At 43.9% G+C, this 14,918-nt stretch overlaps 1 non-coding gene across 1 annotated transcript; it reads left to right on the top strand.

Annotated features, from left to right (window-relative positions):
• Positions 1-735: 735 nt before the first annotated feature.
• Positions 736-895, top strand: LOC142447355 (U1 spliceosomal RNA). The gene has a single exon (XR_012784094.1). It is a non-coding gene; the product is annotated as a U1 spliceosomal RNA (small nuclear RNA).
• The last annotated feature ends 14,023 nt before the right edge of the window (positions 896-14,918 follow it).

The raw sequence follows: 14,918 nt of genomic DNA, 5'->3' as shown, positions 1-14,918 counted from the left end.
AGAATATGCTCAGCATATCTTTTTCTAATTTTTCATTTTATTAATCATTTTATTGGGGGGCTCATATAAATCTTATGACAATCCATCATTCAACTCTATTAAGCACACTTGTATATATGTTGCCATCAACATTTCCAAGACATTTTCTTTCTCCTTGAGCCCTTGAGTATCGGCTCCCTTTTTTTGCCTCCCTTGCTACCCCACCCTCCCACCCTCGTGAATCCTTGGTCAATTATGTATTATTTGTGTTATTCTGTATCTTACATTGTCTGTTGTATCCCTTCACCAACATTTCTGTTATTTGTTCCCCTGGGGGTGGGGTATATATCCAACCTTGTGATGGTTTCCCCTTTTCTCCCCATTCATCCTCACCCTCACCGTCCCCCTACCCTCACGAAATCATTACTCCCACTACTGTTACTGAGAGTCTTATCTGTCCTGAATTCCGTGTGTCAAAAGCTCTCATCTGTACCAGTGTACATGCTCTGGTCCAACCAGGTTTGTAAGGTAGAACTGGGGTCATGGTGGGGCGGGGGAAAAGTCTACAGGAACTAGAGGAATGATATGTGTTCCGTCAGTGCTATGCTGCACCCTTGTGTGAGAGGGTGCTCACCTGTGTATAGATGGGCTCAGACTAAGTCTGTATGGGAGCAGATCACTGGGTCTTTTCTCCCCAGAGACACCAGTGGGCTTGAATCACCAGCCTTTCAGTTAGCAACCGAGGACATAGCCATCATATCACCAGGGCTGAGATACCATGATCACGAGGTGGTGTTCCCAGGGCGAGGCTTATCCATTGCACTCCGGATGTGCTGACCCCTGCGATTTCCCCAAATGTGGGAAACTTGACTGCATAATTTGTGGTAGTGGGGGACTACGTTCACGCTCTCCCCGAAAAAAAATCATTTTATTGGGGGCTCTTACACCTCTTATCACAATGCATACATACACCCATTGTGTCATGCACTTTTGTACATATGTTGCCATCATCAATTTCAAAATATTTTCTTTTTAAAAAATCATTTTATTGGGGCTCATACAACTCTTATCACAATCCACACATACATCAATTGGGTAAAGCACACTTGTACATTCATTGCCCTCATCATTCTCAGAATTCGCTTTCCACTTGGGTTCCTGAAATCAGCTCCTCATTTTCCTTTTTCCCCTCTCCCTCCCTCCCCGCTCCCCCCACAAAATATTTTCTTTCTACTTGAGCCCTTGGTATCATTGCCTCATTTTGTCCCCCTCCCTTCCCCTCCCTCCCTTCCTCCATCCCTCTCATGAACCCTTGGTAAATTATAAATTATTATTTTCATATCTTGCACTGTCCACTGTCTCCTTTCACTCCCTTTTCTGTTGTCCATCCCCCTTGGAGGGGATATTATATATTGATTGTTTTAATCAGTTCTCCTTTCTCCCCCCACCTTCCCTCTACCCTCCTGATATAGCTACTCTCATTATTGGTCCTGAGGGGTTGATCTGTCTGGATTTCCTGTGTTGCAAGCTCTTATCTATACCAGGTACATTCTCTGGATCTCCACTCCATGCTCCCTCTCATTCACATTGATATGATTTTTTTGTTCTCGGTCGTTGATGCCTGATCCCTGATCCCATTGACACCTTATGATCTTACAGGCTGGTGTGCTTCTTCCATATGAGCTTTGTTGCTTCTCAGCTAGATGGCTGCTTGTTTGTCTTAAAGCCTTAAGAGCCCAAACACTATATCTTTTGATAGCTTGGAACTATCAGCTTTCTTCACCACATTTGCTTATGCACCCATTTTGTCTTTATTGATTATGTTGGGAAGGTGAGCATCACAGAATGCCAGGTTATTAGAACAAAGTGTTCTTGGATTGAGGGAGGACTTGAGTACAGACCCAATGTCCACCTGCTGCCTTAATATTTAAGATATAAGTATATGCACATAGATCTAATTCTCTATCATTATATAAAATATATTTACATATGTACATGGCTGTATGTAGACCTCTATAATGTCCTTTGCTTCCTAGTTCTTTACTATATTTCTTTTAAAAATCATATTATTGGGGGCTCATACGACTCCTCTATTTCCTTTTACTTTCCTCTTGTCCCACTATCATGTTCAGCCTTCATTAGATTTTCAGTAATTCCTCTTGGCTACATTGTCCTTGATCAAGCCCCACCAGTCACCCTACACCCTGCCTCCTCAGCGTCGATTTTAGATCACTAGGTGTTCCCTTGTCCCTGGATTTGTTGACACCCTCTTTCCTTTCCCCTGCCCCTCTCTCTCCTGTGTCCCCCTGAAGCATTGGTCCCATTTCTTTTCTCTCCCAGATTGTTTATCCTGCCTATCTTATCTAGATAGACATGCAGAGACAAAAATAAGTACAAAAACAAGACAGAGCAAAGTAAAACAACAAAAGAAAACAAAACATCAAAACAACAACAACCAAAAAAAAAAAAAGAAGAAGAAGAAAAGCCTATCAATGGTTCCAGGTCTGTTTGTTCACCTTTCAGAGTGTTTTCCAGTCAAGTCTGATGGGGTGGCATGCCCTGGCCCCAAAGTCAATTTTTGGTATTCTCTGAGGACTTCATTGCTTTGCTGCTCTGTTGCATGCCCTTAGCATTTTGCCTGGAGTGGTGGGGTCAGATCGGGCACAATTCCTGCACTGTGCCTCCAGTGTTGTCCCTCAGAAGTGCTATGGGTCAGTGAGGGATGTTATATCTTGTGATGGGGCCAGCCCTATGGTCCTCTCTGTGCACTGGCTGCTCTGAGCAGGAATGTTGCCTTTGGCCTTGGTGGGCCAGGATGTGTTCTACAATCTCTCCTTCCCTCTTTGTTTGCTCCTGTGTGCTCTGATCAGACTCGCCCCTCTCCCTGAGCTCTAGCTTTAGTGCTGTCCTCTGAAGTGAATTCTACTGGGGGAAGGGAGGGTGTTCACATAGTTAGGATTGGGGACCGGCCCCTCAGACCTCTCTATTGATTCCCTGCTTCATGCCGGTAGGTTACATTCATGTCTTGGCACACTGGGGCTGGTCCTTCTCTCCCTCTCCTGTGGATATATAAAACAACACCCTCCCCTTGGGTGGGTTAGTGTCCTGTTTCCCCACTACCCATGTCTCCCCCCCCCCCCATTTTTAGTTGGCTACCATATGTATCCCTGGATTGGGTTTGGCCCCTGACATCCTACCCGGACCTCACCCCAGGCATATATATATATATATATATATATATATATATATGCCAGACTGCTTTTGAACTCAAGAAGTGATTAAAAGAAGGAATTAGTTGACTTTGAAATGATTTTTAAAATATGAATGATTTTTGACAGAGGTAGTCTTCCTTCGTATTCATTGCGTATCTCTGAGCAATGTGATATTTAGGAGAAGATAGCCCCTCTCCGAGCAGCACTGAATGTTCATCTGGTAAGTAATGTGTGTGTGTGTATGTGGTGTCTGTCTTTAATTATGAATTGCAATTACATATGCGAAAGACAAATGAGTACGTTCATCCTCTGAATTTGATTCATTTCTTTGGTGAAAAGTAAAAGCAAGACTTTGGGATTTGCAAATTGCAAGTTGCTCGTTCATTTTCTTTTCTTTTTTTTCAATGTAAAATGTAGTCAAACAGTTGGAAATGTCTAACATTTGGAAGAGGAGTGTGTTTTGTCTGCATGTGATACCATGAGCTTATGTGCACAGTTCTGCTTTTATGGTTTCTCCCTGGGGAAGGGGGGAGATCGAATGAGCGACCCACTGGACTTGACCGTGCAGCCACAGGATGAAGACAGAAGTAAAATAGAAAGCTGTGGATTGTGATCAGGCTTTGGATGGTCCCCGGAACCCTGGTGGCATATGGTTAAGCAGTGGGCTGTTACCTACCAGGTCAGCAGTTTGAAACTACCAACAGCTCCTCAGGAGGAAGACGGGGCTTTCTCTAGCCTTGGGCATTCATAGGGCCATTCTGCCATGTCCTTTAGGATCGCTATGAGTCAACATTGATTCCATGGCTGTGAGTTGGCTTGGCAGTGAGTGTTTTGGAACACCGTAGTTACTGGATAAATTTCCCCTGGGACAGAGTTCAGAGGCAGGACTTCTTGGCTTGGGGCAGGGTCTGGCCAGGGCAGGTGACCCCTGTGGAGGGCGTTTGGAGACAGTGAGGCCTAGGATGGGCCTGGAGGCTCAGGTCAATTGTCCACAGGACAAGAAACTCACAGGGGAAGTTCTGCTTTGTCCTTTAGTGTCACTTTTAGTTGACTTCAACTCGATGGGAGTGAGAGAAGCTTTTTTAGGGAATGCCTTTGAAAAACGTCGATGTGGTCAATTAGAGGCTCTTCTTAAAAAAAACAAACACCCAAACAAACAAACAACTCCTGCTATTGAGTTGATTCTGACTCCAAGCTACTCTGTAACAGGACAGGGTAGAATCGCTCCCCTTGGGTTTCTGAGACTTTAAATCTTTATTAGAGTGGACTGCTGCATCTTTCTCCCTAGAACCAGATGACCTGGTGGAATCAGATGACCTCAGGGAAGCAGTTTCATTTTAAATCTATCTGAAATCAGGTGTTGATTTTTTTTTCTTCTTATTTTTATTTCCAAGCCAATCCCTCCTTCCACAATAGCCTGGAGCGCTGATGCCCAGCATGCAGCGGCATCTTGGGTAATGAGACTCGGCTTGGTTGAGTCTCCTGGTGCCAGCAGATGTCTCTTCAATGGGAGTTACAGCTCCCAGGTGAGGCGCTGGCCTGCGTCATGAGTGACTCTCATAAAGAGCTTGTTTTTGACCCCTGAGCCAATTCCCCTTGGTTGTCTCCACATCCCACATCCGGAGAGCTAGGAGACTCTTCCACAGAGGAGACATCCTCTTGAACTCAGCTCCAGAGCTAACCTCGTGTGTTCTCTTGCTGCGGTTCACCTAGATCCCTCGTGCTGCTGGCTCGAGAGCAGGACCTGAGGGTCAGTGTGCAGGACGACTGGGAGGAAAGGACAGAGAAGGAAAATGCACAGAAGCATGACTATTGGCTGTCCCATGTGAAAAAGACCTGCTAAAATCTTAAATGCCCTGCTGGAGTGTATTTAAAATCTTGAGCATCAAAGTCAAACTAATTTTCACTCCAGACTTGCAAACTCACTAATTCGCCGGGGAATCGGTTCGCTGGGATGTTTAAGCACATGGTTAACGGGGCAGCTGGTTGTGCAGAAGCGAGAGGCAGTGGCTTCCAGGAGCCGTGATTTCCTCCCTGGTTAGACCAACATGCACAGTGGATTACTACACTGATACATGCGCAATGCTCTCTTTTACTGCCGAAAACTCAGAGGAGGAAGCGTGGCCCAGCACTCATCTTAATTCAGATACAATAACCATTTGCAAATGTTGCTGGGGAGCTTGCACCTTTTGAATTTCCAAAACTAGGCATGCCGACGACATTTATACGAGTAAAACGTTCCCTCTACTGTTTAACTTTGCTTTATCTGAGAAAACAACAATGCTTACACATGACATATGTAAGCTACTTACTGTACTTATTTCCCACCCAGAAACAAAATAAACACGATCCCTGGGCCTGGACACCTTTCCTGGCATTGGGTTTTGCAAATAATTGTCAAAACAGAAAAGGTAATACCATCAGTTATTTCTTTTTATTGATTATTTTATTGGGGGCTCTTACAGATATTGTAACAATCCATATATCAATTACATCAAATGAACTAATAATGATGCTGCGATCATCATTTTCAAAACATTATCTTTATACATGAGTCCCTTGATATCAGCTCATTTTTATTCCCTCCCTCCCTCAACCTACTACCCTCATGAACACTTAATAAGTTATATTTTTATTATTATTTCATATCTTATACCATCTGTGTTAGTCTTTAGAGAGACAAATTCACAGAAACTCATATATAAGAGAGAGTTTTATATAAAGGTTAAGTGTGTATCAAGAAAACATCCCAACCCAGTGCTGCCCAAGCCCACAAGTCCAACATTAACCCATTAACCCATATGTCTGACACCAATCCACAAAGTCCTTCTCCATCTCACAAAACAGACACAATGATGCCAATTGCAGGAGGAAAGCCAAGTCAGTGAGTGTATGAGCATCTCAGCGCTGACAGGGGTCTCCACACGGCTGCTCCAGAACTTAGGCCTGCATCGGGGTAGGTCCATGTGGTCTGGGATGTCTTGCAGGAAGTGAGCCTTGCCAGCTAAAGCAGGGAACTGGTTAAGGCAGCTGCACCCTGGTCCAACCATCAGAAAGCAAGAGACCCAAGAACTAGAAAGACGAGGCTCACTGAGCCATTTATCCCTCGGGCCTTCAATTAACCCCAAATGTATTTATAGGCCAGGTTGGCACAATAAACTAACTACCTCACCATCTGATGTATCCCTTCACCCACAGTTCTATTATTAATCCCCCATCCTCTCCTCCCCTTCCCCTACCCTCATGGAATCATTATTCCCATTACTGCTTCTGAGTGGTTCACCTATCCTGGATTCCTTGTGTCGAAAGCTCTTAACTGTACCAGTGTTCATAGGCCAGTCTAACAGGATTTGTGAGGTCGAACTAGGACCATCAGTTATTTCATGTCTACATCAGAATAACCCCAAGGAAGAGAGCCAGTAACCCAGCACAACTAATTCCACACATCTTGTGTCATGACCTGGATGGTTTTCCTTAATGATGATGCTCTTTCAAAATCTTCCCGTGTCCTCTTAGTGCGTCTGAAGGGAAGACCTCAATGAGATAAGAAGCCCCCTCTCAGCCCAGCAGGAGAGACCCCGTTACATGGGCCAGGGCTCTTGTCTGTCCGGTGCAGACAGACACGGGGGTTGCCAGCAGAAACTGCGCTGATGCTTGAGGTGAATCGAAAGGCTGACATCAAGTGTCCAGTTTTATCCTGGAGCAAATACATCAATCCTGTCAAGTCCTGGATTGTCAGTGGACCCTGGTTTAAGGTTAAATGTGATCTCTTACCTCCGTTCTGTTGGCACATCCCCTCTGCCTGGGTCCTGAGTGCTTGCTTGCGGCAAGTTTAATCCATATCCATAAATGTGCGTGTGTGCGCACGTGTGAGAAAATAAAGCGTGGCTTGTATGAAGCCAGACACACTGATTTACCTTCATGTTGTTATTTTCAATTGAGGTTTTGTGAATATGGTTTTTGAAATTCTTTTTCAAATAATTGTGTTGACACACAATTTACATATAGTATAATTGAATAGTTCAATAATTTAATCATCTCAAGAGGGAACTGTACAATCACCACCACATCCATCCGAGAGCATCCCTCCCTCCATGGCTGAATCGCACCCAGAATGAGCTGTGCAGTCACCATCCGCTCCAGTGCTCCTGCCCTGCTCCCACCATCACAAATTATTCCCGAACTCCCCTCCTTCCCTACCAACCTACTCCCACCCCACACTCCTATCACACCTGTATCAGTTATTATCATTGCCAATATGGCCTTCGAAGTCCTACATGTGAGAAGCCCTGGGGCCACCGTACCCCGCATGGTGAGCAATCTGCCTCCCTGTAGGACCGCTTTTCAAAGCGAGGCTGTGATTCATTGGCCATAATTCATCCTTGTCTTTTCCCACGTACATAGCAACCAGGGAGGAGTCCTTCATCGAGGCAAGGTCAATGAGATGGGTACTGAATGTTGAATACTGTGTTCAAAAACAACTCCACATTTAGGCGGGCCCTATCTCTATTGAGGTAAGACTTCTCCGCCTGCTTCCCTGGAGGCTACTTTGGAATGGATCTGAGAAGGCTGTGAAGTGAGTGCCTGGGCAGGTGCTGAGTCTCAGAACCCTGGGGCAGGTTGTTTATGTAGGTCAACAGCGTCAGGAAGATAATAGAGGAGCAGCTGCCAGAACTGGGGTGGTTCAGGCAAGGAGGCCTGGTTGGGAGAGGTTGCCTGGTATATAGCCTAGCCCATAGCTTTCAGCAATCTTTTACTCAAAATGGTTCCTGGGGCCAGCCACTTGGCATCACCTGGGAGCTTGTTAATAGGCCAAATTCTAGACGCATCCTAGACATACAGAATCAAGATCTGAGCTAGACGGGACTCCTGGGTGACATGTATGCACAACCGTGTTTGAGAAGTGCACCTCCAGAAACCCCGGAAGTCTTGGTCAAGGGTAGGCTGACTTGAGGCCTTTCCTTGGTTTGACTTCGCAGCAACGGTGGACTTCTCAAGTGACTCACTTCAGCCCAATTTATTAGGGGTAAAAATGAACCCAGAGCTCATGGTTCAACGTTCCAGGTTTTAGAGCAGAAAATGTTTAAGAAGCAAATCCGGCTGGACCAGAGGATGTACACTGGTACGGATAGGAATTGGAAACACAGGGAATCCAGGACGGATGAACCCTTCAGGACCAGTCGTGTGAGTGGTGATACTGGGAGGGTGGAGTCAGTGTGGGATGGAAAGGGGGAACCGATTACAAGGATCTACATATAACCTCATCCCTGGGGAACTGACAGTGGAGAAGTGGGTGAAGGGAGAAATCAGATGGTGTAAGATATCACAAAATAATAATAATTTATAATTTACCAAGGGTTTATGGGGGAGGGGGAACGGGAGGAAGGGAAAATGAGGAGCTGATAGCAAGGGCTCAAGTAGAAAGCAAATGTTTTGAGAATGACGAGGGAAACAAATGTACAAAAGTGCTTGACACAATGGATATATGTGTGGATTGTGACAAGAGTTGTACAAGTCCCCAATAAAATGATTTAAATATTTAAAAAAGAAGAAGCACTTACTGAGGGGAAGTGGTTTGGACATTCATAATGGAACCAGCTTTTCAGACACTTGGCTGAAGCCACGATATTGAACCCATATTTAAAAGTACAACACTTTCACACACTACGTAAGGTTGAATCGTTTTTATTGAAGCTCCTTCCATACCTTTACTCACAATTGTAATGGATGTGGAGGTGCGTGGAGAACTGAAATGTCAATAGAACAATAGCAATTAAAAGTTACATTTTTAGATTTGAAATGATGCTTTGACTTAAGTGTTTTTAAAAATTAGACCTGCCATCATTTGCACTAACTGATGAGTTAGAATTTGGGTTTCAGTACTTATAACCAAGCATGTATATACCCTCAACATTCTTAGGTTTTAGATTTCCATTGCTTTAAAAACAAGCTATCCAGGGCGCACCAAACCTTGAGGGCAACGTAACTACACGGAGCAATGCGTGAAGAGTGGACTACAGGGCCGGCACTAATAAGAGTCAAATGGACCCCCTCCCTAGAAGTATGTGCCACAAGGACAGCCCTAAACCTGCAGGTTGGGGAGAGAGGCTGACCTGCCATGCACCCACAAAGCAAACCAAGAAGGAAAAAGAGAGAGTGAGGCTCTAGACCCCATATCTGTACACCAAGCCCTAAGGATGACATCCCTGCATGGAGCTGCTAAGGCACAGAGAGAACTGTATGGCCAATAGCTCCAGACCCGATGACCCCTCGTTGGAGCATACTGGGGACACATGGCAGGAATTGAGTCCAGTCTGAACCCCCGCAGTGGGTGAACCAGAAGGGAACATAACAGATCAGCAACAGGAGTCAAGCCAAGCCACAAAGCCCTTGAGGAGCCCCCAAAATTGACTTCAGTCTAGGAGGGACAGTTCACAGAACCTCCCAGGACCAGTGAGGGAGATAATCACAAAGATCGGTGGACAGACCTGGAAGTAGCTATGCTTTTGGGTTTTTTTTTGGCTAGTTATTATTATTTTTCTTTATATGCATTTTTCTATTTCTTTTTTCCCTATTTTTATTCAGTTTTTGTATTGTCTACATTTTTGTTGGTTTGCCTACCTATATAAGATAGGCATGGGAAGCAAGCCTGAGGAGAAAGCAACAGGAGTGAATGTTCGGGAGGGACTTAGGAGAGAAGGAGGCAGGGGAAGAGAGCGGTGAGCAAACAATGCCATAGAGAGGGGAACAACTAGGGAGTTAAAATCAATAATGAGGAGGGCATAGAGATCTTGGGGGTGTTGGAGCAACAACAATCTAGCTGAGAGGGATTACTAAGAGACAGAATGAGGGGAGTGTGATGGTGGGAAAGGAGGAAGGTAAAAGGAAACAGAGGAAAGATCTATGAAGCAGAGTTATGGATAGAGGTAAAACATATTTGTGCACTTATATAAATATATTAATTCATAAAAATAGAGGCATTGGCATAGGAAATTAAATTTACATGGCAATACATTGAGGAAGTGGTACAATCACAGAAGACAATGGGTGCATAAGCAAATGTGAAGAAAGAGGAAGGTGTTCAGCTATGAAAATATATATGTGGGGTCTTAAAGGCTTGAAGTTAAGCAAGCAGCAATCTAGCAGAGAAGCAACAAGCCCACACAGAAGAAGCACACCAGCCTGTGCGATCATGAGGTGTTGAGGGGATCAGGTAAAACGCATCAGAAGACCCAAAACAAGCAAACAAAAAACTATTGCTGAGTATGAGGCGGGTAGGAGCAAAGACTCAAAACCCATCTGTAGACAATGGGACATCACCTCACAGAAGGGTCACAGGGAAGGGATGAGTCAACCAGGGCACAGTATAGCACCAATGAAACACACAACATTCCTCTATTTCCCTGAGACTTCCTTACCCCACCCCACCCCCGCCTCCCCCACTATCATGACCCCAATCCTGCCTTTCACTGAGGACTAGGGTGGAGCAGGTACACAGGTACAGATAAGAGCTCAGGACACAAAGAATCCAGGTCAGATAAGTCCCGAAGGAACAGAAATGGGAGTAGCAATACCAGGGGGGTAGGAGGAAGATGGGGAGTAGGGGAAAGGTAGGAAGAGCAAGGGGGAAGATAGCTAGGGTGAAGGCAGACAGTGGTCTGTGTAAGATATGAAATGAATAATAATTTATAATTTATCAAGGGTCAGGAGGGTGGGAGGCGGGCAGGGAGGGTAAAAAGAGGAGCTGATACCAAGGGCTCAAATAGAATGTAAATGGTTAGGAAATGATGATGGCACATATGAACAACTCTGCTTGGTACAATTGATGTGTGGATTGTTATAAGAGCTGTAAGACCCTCCCAATAAAATGATCCTTCATAAATAAATATGAGCTATACTGACTATACTTTGTAAAATATTTTAAGATTTAAAATTAAACAACATTTTTAGGGCTTCTAATATGGTAAAATAGGCTTCCTCTAAGTGTTCATTAGAGAGAATACTTTCAGTTGGAAAGTCCTGTCTTCAAAAATCACATAAAATAATTTGGTCTAAAGTATACTTATCATAGATTTGGAATAAGTACTATTGCTTAGTGAGACTGATATTTAGAAAAGGTATTTGTCAAAACCTTTATAACTTTCAATACAAAGAGTGACTCCTGCTGTAAACAATGTAATTTGGTTAATTAATTTTGGTTCTCCAGATTTGACAAATGTATCCTGGCAACGCAAGGGGAACTGCGTTTGGCGGGAGTGGAGGGTGGATAAGGAAATTCTTGGTGCTTGTTTGCTCAGATATTCTATAATATAAAACTGGCCCTAAAATAATTTTAGAAAGCTCGATTAATTTATAAAGGAGGGAAAAAAGAAAAGGGAGCAAAATTAATTAATAGGCTGGATGGGAACAATAGAGGAACGACAAGGGGAAGACAGAAGTCCTGTCTGGCTGGTGTTTTCATGCCTTTCTTCTTGGGCTGGTGTTTGCTATGTAGGAAGAGAGTCCCTTTCCAGAAATCGAAGTTTGAAGTTCATTCTCTACCCGCTTCACCAAGTGAGTGTGGGCCCGCGGTGGCAGTGACATCTTTGTGATACTTAAACAATACAGAGAAAGTTAGTGTTCTCTCTAGGTCTGACTCAAAGGCATAGTTGTGAATAGAAAAATGAGTCTAAATAAAACCTATCTAAGAATAAATGCCGAGTGGAAAAGGACTGGGTAGGGTGCAATAATTGCATGCTCTTCCTATGAAAGGGGCATTCTTAGTATAAATGTCTAACACATACCATGCCAGTTGCTGGAAGTTATCCCCGGTTTATGGGGGCCCCAAGCATGGCAGAGCAGAGCCATGCCCCACAGGGTTTTCAGTGGCTGAGTTTTCAGAAGTCGATCTTTTCTTCTGAGATGCTCATAGGTGGACCTTTCAAACGTCTGGGTAGCAATCAAGTGCGTTAGTTATTTGAGCCATCCCGGGACTCCGCAGATATAGTGGGGTCCTTGGGAAGTGTAAGTGGTGAAGGGGCTCAGCTAAGGGTGCCTTGGAAGAAAGGCCTGGCCATCTAATGCTGGAAAGTCAGTCACTGAAAATCTCACGGAGATGTTCTCACGTGACACACATGCAGGCTCACCAAGAGTTGGAATCAACAGGACAGCAGCTGGTCCACTAACTGAGCACGTGGTTGAACGTTGTCGGAGTGGGCGTTTTGCTTTAGACTGTGGTGCTTTTGTAGAGAGACCAGCAGCCTGAAATGCTGACCCAGGAGAGAGCCCTTTCGTAGGGGATGCAGGTGATTCTATGCGGCACTTGCTCTGCTTGGATTGTTAGGGTTGTCAAAGTTGTCATCGTGGGATTTCAATACCAAAGCATCTTTTAAACTCTCAGATATTGCCAAGTCTCTAACGTCCTCTTCTAAGAGATTCATGAAGATTGACAAGCCTTCTGATTGCCAGAAGGTATTGGAGAATAGGAAGAAATACAGGCTGATGAGGAAAACAAGCTAAAATCACCCCAGAGGGAATGCATTTTAAAATCCAACTTAAATTAGCAGCAAGGATATATACAAGGGAACTCCAAAATGTCTGTGAAAAATTCCATGATTTTTTCATTCTATTTTCCGAGGAACTATTTGAAGCCCTCTCGTATCTCTTAGATGTAGTGATTTGAAGATTTCAAATGATACATCTCATTCTTATTTTTATTCCTCTTTATAGACTAAAGCAATTGTTTTGCTAAACTTGTATGTCACTATATAGGAGCTGTTGAATTTCGGAATTAGTCTGTAACTGCCGCAAAAGTACACGATGCACATTTTTCCTCCTTTAAGAGAGGTTTTTTTTAAAAAATCACTTTATTAGGGGCTCATACAACTCTTATCACAATCCATACATACACCAATTGTGTAAAGCATATTTGTACATTCATTGCCCTCATCATTCTCAAAACATTTGCTCTCCACTTAAGGCCCTGGCATCAGCTTCTCATTTTTACCCCTCCCTCCACACTTCCCCCTCCCTCATGAACCCTTGATAATTTACAAATTATTATTTTGTCATATCTTGTACTGTCTGACTTCTCCCTTCACCCACTTTTCTGTTGTCCGTCCCCCAGGGAGGAGGTTATATATAGTTCCTTGTAATCGGTTAAAAATGCCTTGAAATTTTATTGACTTCTCCAAATAATGTTAACTTCAAAAGAATTAAACAAACAAACATAAGTTTAATTTTAAGTCACACAGAACATCAAAGGTTAATAGAAAGGAGTTTCTGACAGGAAGTACTGGCCCTTGTTTACTGGAAAGCATTTGAAAAATAGTTTCTGGGAACAAATTGTCATGAGATATACTCTTATTTTCTGTATATGATTTTGGTTTCTTGTAAAAGAGTGAGTTGTTTTTAAAACTTATTTCTAATATGTACTCTGTGTGCTCTCGTGTATCTAGTCTACAATTCTGTGTGAGCACTCTTCTGGTATTTATTTGTCTGCTTTTAGTGTATATGGAAAGCTGAAAATGTGAGGAAAGGGGGAATTGACTGTAATGGTCCATTTATATTACAACCACACTTCACTTATCAACAAGGTTAGATCCCAAAGACCAAGTAGTTAGGTGAAAATTGTTATTATGTGCAAATGGATGCTGATCACAAAATGGAGGATGACTACATCACTATATAATTGCCAAATCATCCCATAATTGCCTAGATGCTGAGAATCATGGCCCAGCCAAGTTGATACACAGCCTTCATGGCCAGGTGAGTGCAATTCTCACCTCACACCTTACACCTTGTTTTTCATTACTGCCAAATATACACGGTCTCTATGCAAATTAATCAGATTGAAGATTTTTAAACTATAGTCATACATGTGAAATGTCAGAGAATGAGCTAGTTGGTAAGTGAGAAGTAGGTATATTATATTTTGTTATATATTATTTTATCCTCTGTAGAAGCAATTAAATTGGCAAGTCTTCATAGCTTTAGAAGACATATGGTTCTTTCCAGTTCCAAAAGTCCTTTTTGTACCTAGGGTCCTTTGAGCCACACAAAAATGTGGCTGAAACAACAAATGTGAGAAGCAGGCAGGAGAATTGTCCATGTGCCCACATGGTCAGCGGGGGAACCTGCACCAGGGTGCAGTTGGCCATGTGCTCCTAGGGCCAGGTTCTTTCCACTGTTCAAGGCAGAGAGGCAGGTGGTGCTTGCCATCGGAGAGGTGCTGAGATGACCAAGCCCTGGCAGGTGGTGCATCCAGAGGTTCACGAGACAAATTAACTGCAGTTCTGCCGGGTAGTGCGTGGGTTGGAAGGAGCGGGGCTTCTCAGCATTGGCTGCACAACGGAGTTGCTTGTGGAGCGTCACCAGATCTGTGACCTAGGTCCCACTTCCAGAGCCATTGGTTTGGGAAGGGCTGGGACATTGGGAGTTTGAAGAACTCCAGAAAGTACCCGTGGAATGGGTGACTCTAGCCAGGAAAACTGGATGGTCCCGGAAGTTCCTTCTTGCGAATGATGGTGTTGGCTGGAGCGTCTGCCACCACTGATTGTGGGGTGTGCCGGGGAAAACCTGTAACCTGCGGTCATTTCTGGCCTAATAATAATTTGGGTAGGGAGTGGGTGAGGGGATCTCCTAGGATTGTTTTAAAAATTATCTAAGAAAATGGCTTTGAGGGGCTCTGCACATTGTTAGAATCGGCAAATCTAACCTTTTCTTCTTAGTCTGATACAGCTAGTGATG

The sequence above is a fragment of the Tenrec ecaudatus genome, chromosome 4 (genome assembly GCF_050624435.1).
Source record: "Tenrec ecaudatus isolate mTenEca1 chromosome 4, mTenEca1.hap1, whole genome shotgun sequence".
Lineage (NCBI taxonomy): Eukaryota > Metazoa > Chordata > Mammalia > Afrosoricida > Tenrecidae > Tenrec > Tenrec ecaudatus.
Note: the sequence above shows the minus strand (reverse complement) of the source record. Positions and strands in the feature narration are given on the sequence as shown.